The sequence below is a fragment of the Suncus etruscus genome, chromosome 6 (assembly GCF_024139225.1).
Source record: "Suncus etruscus isolate mSunEtr1 chromosome 6, mSunEtr1.pri.cur, whole genome shotgun sequence".
NCBI classification, from domain to species: domain Eukaryota; kingdom Metazoa; phylum Chordata; class Mammalia; order Eulipotyphla; family Soricidae; genus Suncus; species Suncus etruscus.
Genome location: NC_064853.1, coordinates 5,975,881 through 5,981,880, shown reverse-complemented (window position 1 = coordinate 5,981,880; position 6,000 = coordinate 5,975,881). Strand labels below are relative to the sequence as shown.

Below are 6,000 nucleotides of genomic sequence, written 5' to 3'. Positions count from 1 at the left end.
ATAAGAATAGATTTTTATTTTTTTTTACTCTAGGGGGGTGGACGCGCATTCTTCCTCCGAGTCAACCCGGACCCGGGGGGCCCCCCGGAGCTGGGGGAGGAGGTGACCAAGGGCCGCTCCGGGCGCGCACTTAAGTTCCACCCGACCCACAGCCTCGGCTCTGCTCGGCTCGGCTCTGCTGGGTTCGGGCTGCGGGGCCTGGGTGCGGCCCGAGGACTTTTCCATTTTTCTTTTTTTCCTACCTCATTGGGGTGGGTTCGGGGGATTGTTCAGCAGGGAAGCCGCTCACAAAAACACCCTTCCCCGGAGCCTAAAGCTTTTTGTATTTTTACCTTCCCCAAATCCAGGCAGGTCCAGATCTAAGACAGCAGAGGGTGTGTATATATGTGTGTGTGTCTGTGTCTGTGTTTGGGGGGTGTAGGGGTGTGGGTTGTTCTGATGGATTGTTCCAAACTTGACCCCTTTCCCCAACACCATCTCCCACTCACCCACCCACCCACCCACCCACCCAAAAAGTCATTCGCAAGCTACGGGGGGGCGCAAAGGTTAGGGAGTCTCCAAAGTTGGTCCCAGGTACCAGGTAGGGCACGCGGTGAGAGCGCACGACGGGTCTGGAAAGGGGATCTGAGGGTCTCCGGGTGCGCCCCCCGGCCCTGCGCGCCTCCCGCGCACCGCGCGCGCGCGAGCGCACACACACATACACACACACACACACACACACACACACACACATCACACACATCACACACACGTCGCCGGCCTAAAGGGGAGCTGTCCGGGCTGAGCTGGAGCAGCTGCGACGGGTTGGTGAGGGGGGTTAGCGGGTCCCTGGGGGCTGCGCTCCGCGTGCCCAGTAGGGGCGCTGGGCCTGGGCCGGTGGTGCCACCGGGCAAGGCGGGGAGTATCCAGGGTTTGCGCCCCGGGGCCGGCGGGCTGCGTCGCGTTGGGTCCCCGCAAAAAAAGAATTCCCCTTCCACGCTGCCCTCCCACCCACTTCTCCAAGTCGGGCTTTGCGCAGCGGCTGCAGCCCCAAGCCCCGAGCGACCAACTAACTTCTCCTCCCTTCCCAGGGCCTGCCTGGCCCTGGGCTCCCCCTCGCCTTGCCACTCTGCACCCCCTTCCTTGCTTTTACCCCCCGGGGGTGCCCGGGTTGGAGAGTTTGCAGGACCCCCCCAAATAAAAACCTACTCCACCCCACTCCACCCCATCTGGCCAAGCCACCTTAGAGACGGTTAAGTCGAGTTTATGGGGGGGGGGGGATATTGTCGAAGTTCGGTAATCAGGTTTCCAGCGATCTTACGCCTCCTGTTTAATTTATCAGACTAGTTATTTATTCTGTTGATGATAATCTGTTGCTGGTTTCTATGGAGATGTTACACTGATCTCTTTCAGAAATCAAACTCCATATGCACTAAAAACGTTTAAAGGGGCAGTGCCACCCTCCCCCTTACCCCACGCCTCTTGTTTGTTTGCTTGTTTGTTGGTTGGTTGGGTTTTTTTTACATTTTTTTTTCTTTTTAATACGACTTTGCACCTTGTGGAGACTTAGAGTCTCTGCGCATTTTCTTCCCTCTGTGCGGAGAAGAGAGAGAGGAAAGAGAGGTGCCTGAGACGCAGGCAGGCTTGGTGGCCAGTCCAGCTTCTTCTGATGGCTGAAAGAAAGTGAAGACTTTGATCCCTAAGTGGCATCATCATTTAAAACATCATTTCACCGCCACCTCCTTTCCCCCCACCCCACCCCAGAAGAGCAAAATTCTTTCAAGATCAAAGAGTCCAATTAAAAAAAAAAAAACTCAAACTATTATTGCAAAAAAAAAAAAATGGGAAGGTGGATCTCTTGCTATCTGCTGTCCTTGTGTTTGGAAAAAAAATTGAACAAGAAAAAGAACTTGTAGCTCAGTTCTTTCTTTCTTTTTTTTTTTCAGGCTTATTAATAGTTTATTTTGCCCCCCCCCCCTTCTTTTTTTTTTTTCCTTTAAATTTAAAAAGAAGTTCAAAGTTAGATTTCTCTGCCTGTGGGGGCTTGAGGTGTTCTTGCTTCTCCAGATCCTGACCATCTGTTTTTTGGAAAATTTGCCTCTGGGAAACAGGGGGAATGGAGGTTTTACTCAACTGTAATGAAATGCTTTAATTGAAAAAAAATAAAAAAGTCACGCAAAGGTTTTTCAAGTTCTAAATTCCCAACTTTTTTTTTTTTAATGGGGAATAACAACATTCTGTCCATCGGTCGCATATCAGTGCTTTTCTTTCTTTTATTTTTTTTTTTCTCCTGTCCTTCCCAGAGGATTTTTCCAATAGACTTGTGGCTTGGCGGGGGGGGGGGGGGGTGCCACAAATTCAGAAAAAATCAGACAGGAAAAAAAATTATTTTGGTTTGCGACACTTGAAAAATTGCAAAGCTACTCTCGACTGATATTTATCACTCTGACAGGTAGGATCCAAAGCGATTGCATTTCCTAATGATCCTCTGGGACTAAGTTGTAGGTAAAACCATTTAATGCATTTTTAATATTAAAGGAAGGCCTGGGCTCCATTTTCTTGGCGGTGGTGGTAGGATGGGGGGGGCGGTGGGCGTGCTCAGTGGGGTGAAGTGGCCCACTCTTCTGTGATCTGCTCTCTGCCTCCACCTCTACCCTGCACTTTTTTCATGCACTTTGGGGAGAGGTTAGCCACACTCAGGGCATTTGGCTTTCATAAATAAATTTATATCTGGTCAGAAGGTCCAACGCTAAATAAGAGTACTCTTAAAACAAAGAGAGAGAGAGAGAGAGAGAGAGAGAGAGAGAGAGAGAGAAGGAAAGAAAGAGAGAGAGAAAACAAGTCTCAGACTCCACCCCTACTAAGGAAAGAAAACAGAAGCAATACTTGAGACTTTTTTTTTTTCTTCTCCTCTTGCCTCCTGGTTCTCTTTTATATTGTTTTATTTTGGAATGGGGTGGTGGAGTGGCAGTTGCCTCTGAATACCCCCCCCCCAGAACAGAGGAGCCATTCCTGTCATTCTCCCTCCACTCTCCACCCCCCCACCCCACGCTATATTTTAAAATTTTGTTTGATTTGGATTGCAAACAGAACAGGGCTGCCGGTGGTGGTGGTGTGGTGGTGGTGGTGGAAAAGAGCTCTGTGACTTTAAACTCAGGAGTTTGCATATTCTCCTTGTATCTTTCCCCTTTGCTAATTATTGTGTTGTTTTCAGAGCAAATATGTCATATCCATGGCGACCGGGGCAGGTTTATTGTCTTTCTGAAGCAATAGCGCACATGAGTAATTAATGGCTTTCTTTTTTTTCCTCTGGCTTAGGTTAAACAGATCATTCAAGGAAAGTCATATCTCTCTCTCTCTCTCTCTCTCTCTCTCTCTCTCTCTCTCTCTCTCTCTGTCCTCTCTCTCTGTCTCTGTCTCTCTCCCCTTTCAACCTAGGGATCTAAAATAAAATACAAACCCAGGGGTTAAAACAAGAAAACACTTGAACTGAAAAGTCCACAGTCTCTGTCTCATTTCTTTTGAAGGCTGTTTGTCTGCTTGGCTGTGGCCAGGTCTGCTGGACTGCCCGGGTTAGACACCCGGCTGGGCCGGAGATTGTGCGTGAAAGAGGGCGTGCGGGCACTGTGTGTGTGTGTGTGTGTGTGTGTGTGTGTGTGTGTGTGTGTGTGTGTTAGGGAGGAGTGACCTGGAGGAATGTGGCTTTTGAGATGGGTGAGGTGAAGGAGGAGGGTACTTCAAATTGAGTCTTTCTCCTCTATCTAGCAGAATTTAATTAAACTGTTTCCAGCAAAGAATTCAGGAGCTGGTAGTAGTGTGTGTGTGTGTGTGTGTGTGTGTGTGTGTGTGTGTGTGTGTGTGTGTGTGTATCTGTCTGTCTCCCACCACCACCACCACCCTCACCCTTTCCAGTTCAGTTCTTGGCAAGTCAAAGTTTTTCTTTTTAGTTTGTCCTTAACCTTTGACTTTCTCTAGCCTTTGTCTCAAGTCCATCTTTTTTTTTTTTTTTTTTTTATTTCCTGGAAAAGCACTTTTTGGAATTCCCTCTGGCCTGCTATTTCCTCATTGTCTTTGGAGGGGTTTGTTTTCAGTGACATTGATAGGTGGATGACCGAGAGAGAAAGAGAAATAGAGGCTTTTGAGGATATGAAACTCTCGAGATCAAACAGCTAGCTCCTTCCTGTAGTGACAGAACTGGAAAAAAGCGAGAAGTAATATTTCCCTGAAAAAAGAAAAAAAGAAAAAGAATTAAAATCACTCTAATGTCCCATCTCGGGCAAAGGGGTATCAGGCAGATAAAAGAAGTCTTAGGGGTCACCCCTTAACTTTGGGGCTGCACGAGGAATCCATGGTGAGACTCCCACTGCATCTGAGGCCTCCCCGCATAGGACACGCGTCCCACACGTTTGCCTACTGCCCTTTTCCTGACATGCGGCCCTGGCTGGCATGTGTCCATGCGGCCCACCCTTTGGGGAGTTGTCCTACCCAGAGGCGGTGCTCTGGGATCTGTGTCCCCCCCCTCCGAGGTCCACCCCAGAGACGCGTGAGTACCCCGCACGAATCTGGAGGCCGTCGTTGGCATGAAAAGGGCAGCACGAGGCCAGGAGGGGTGCGTTTGGGTCTGGCTGGTAGAGCCAGGAGAAGGCTGGGCCGGGCCTTGCCAGACTCCAGCGCACTTGTAATTGAGCCCGTAACCTCTTGATGTCTATATCAGAAAAACAGACGCGGGCAGAGCGAGCGAGAGAGCGAGCGAGCGAGTGAGTGAGCGAGGCGGGTGGCCCTGTGAGGAGAGGGCGCGGGGGAGATTTGCAGAAAGAGAAAGAGAGAAAGAGAGAGATTTAATTTATAGACATTTTAAAAACTGTAATTTCATTAGGATCTGCTCTTCCCTTCTCTGAAGGGCAGTCAGCAGACCGATAAGGCCGTCAGCTCCCGGCCGGGATCCGTGGATGGTCGTGTGTGTGTGTGTGTGTGTGTGTGTGTGTGTGTGTGTGTGTGTGTGTGTGTGTGTGTGTGTGTGTGTGCCAATGTGAGGGCAGCTATGCCAGCCACGAGCTTGGCTTCCCCTCTGCCCACTGCCTTGTTTGGAAAGGAAACATCCCAAGGACCCCAAAACCAGGGCTTCTGGCTATGGAGAGTCCCAGGCCAGGACCCTGTTGCCTTTCTGCCTGGCCTGTGGTTTCTGGATTCTTCCGGCCTGTAGTTCCAACAGCAGGGAGACCCCTGTGGATGGTGGTGGTGGTGGTGGTGATGGTGGTGGTGATCAGCTCTGTCCCCCTCTTCCCCAACACACTCTACTTCATCTAGTGACATTCCCGTGGCTCCGAGGCCATAGCGGATGAGTGCGGAGAGTACAGGCTTCTTGTAAAAAAAAATCTGCAAGAATTAATCACCCATTTAAGGTGGCACAGGAGCAAGGTTGCACTGGCAGGCTAGGGTCCTTCCTAGGGGGTCCCCCTGTCAGGAAGTCCGGCGAAGTGAGGGTGGCTTGACTGCTGACAAGGCCGGGGGGGGGGTGTCTGATTTTATTTTAATTTTCCCCCCATCGGAACCATTGAAAATGACGAGGGAGAAGGGAGAAAAGTGATTTATTGAATGTAAGTCCCCAAGTGCCCTTGTTCCATATTGTTGGGATTTTTTCCCCCCACCATGGGTTTTTATTTATCATGTGTGCATGTGTGTCTTTGGTGGGGTGAGGTGGGAGAGAGGGAGAGGGAGGAAGGAGGGGCAGGGAGAGAAGGATGGGGAGAAGGATGTGTGTGAGAGAGAGAGAAAGAGAGAGAGAGAGAAGCTTCTCTGAACTCATTATCATTCTTAATAAGTCTTAAGGAATAAAGGAGAGGCTGTGTGTAAATGCCGGGTAATCCTAACACTTCTCAAGGTGAGAGGAGTCCTGAGGACACAGGGAAAAGAGCGAGGAGAGAGAGAGAGAGAGAGAGAGAGAGAGAGAGAGAGAGAGAGAGAGAGAGAGAGAGAGAGAGAGAGGAAGAGAGAGAGCGAGAGAGCAAGGGAGGAGGGACC

At 50.0% G+C, this 6,000-nt stretch overlaps 1 protein-coding gene across 3 annotated transcripts in view; it reads left to right on the top strand.

Moving 5' to 3' along the window:
• The first annotated feature begins 4,716 nt into the window (after positions 1-4,716).
• Positions 4,717-6,000, top strand: part of CLSTN1 (calsyntenin 1) — an 833,174-nt gene continuing 831,890 nt past the window's right edge. The window contains exon 1 of one of the 3 annotated variants that reach the window (XM_049775285.1): positions 4,717-4,721. The gene's annotated coding sequence lies outside the window, so the exon portion shown is untranslated. The other 2 variants (XM_049775287.1, XM_049775284.1) reach the window with 2 other exon arrangements.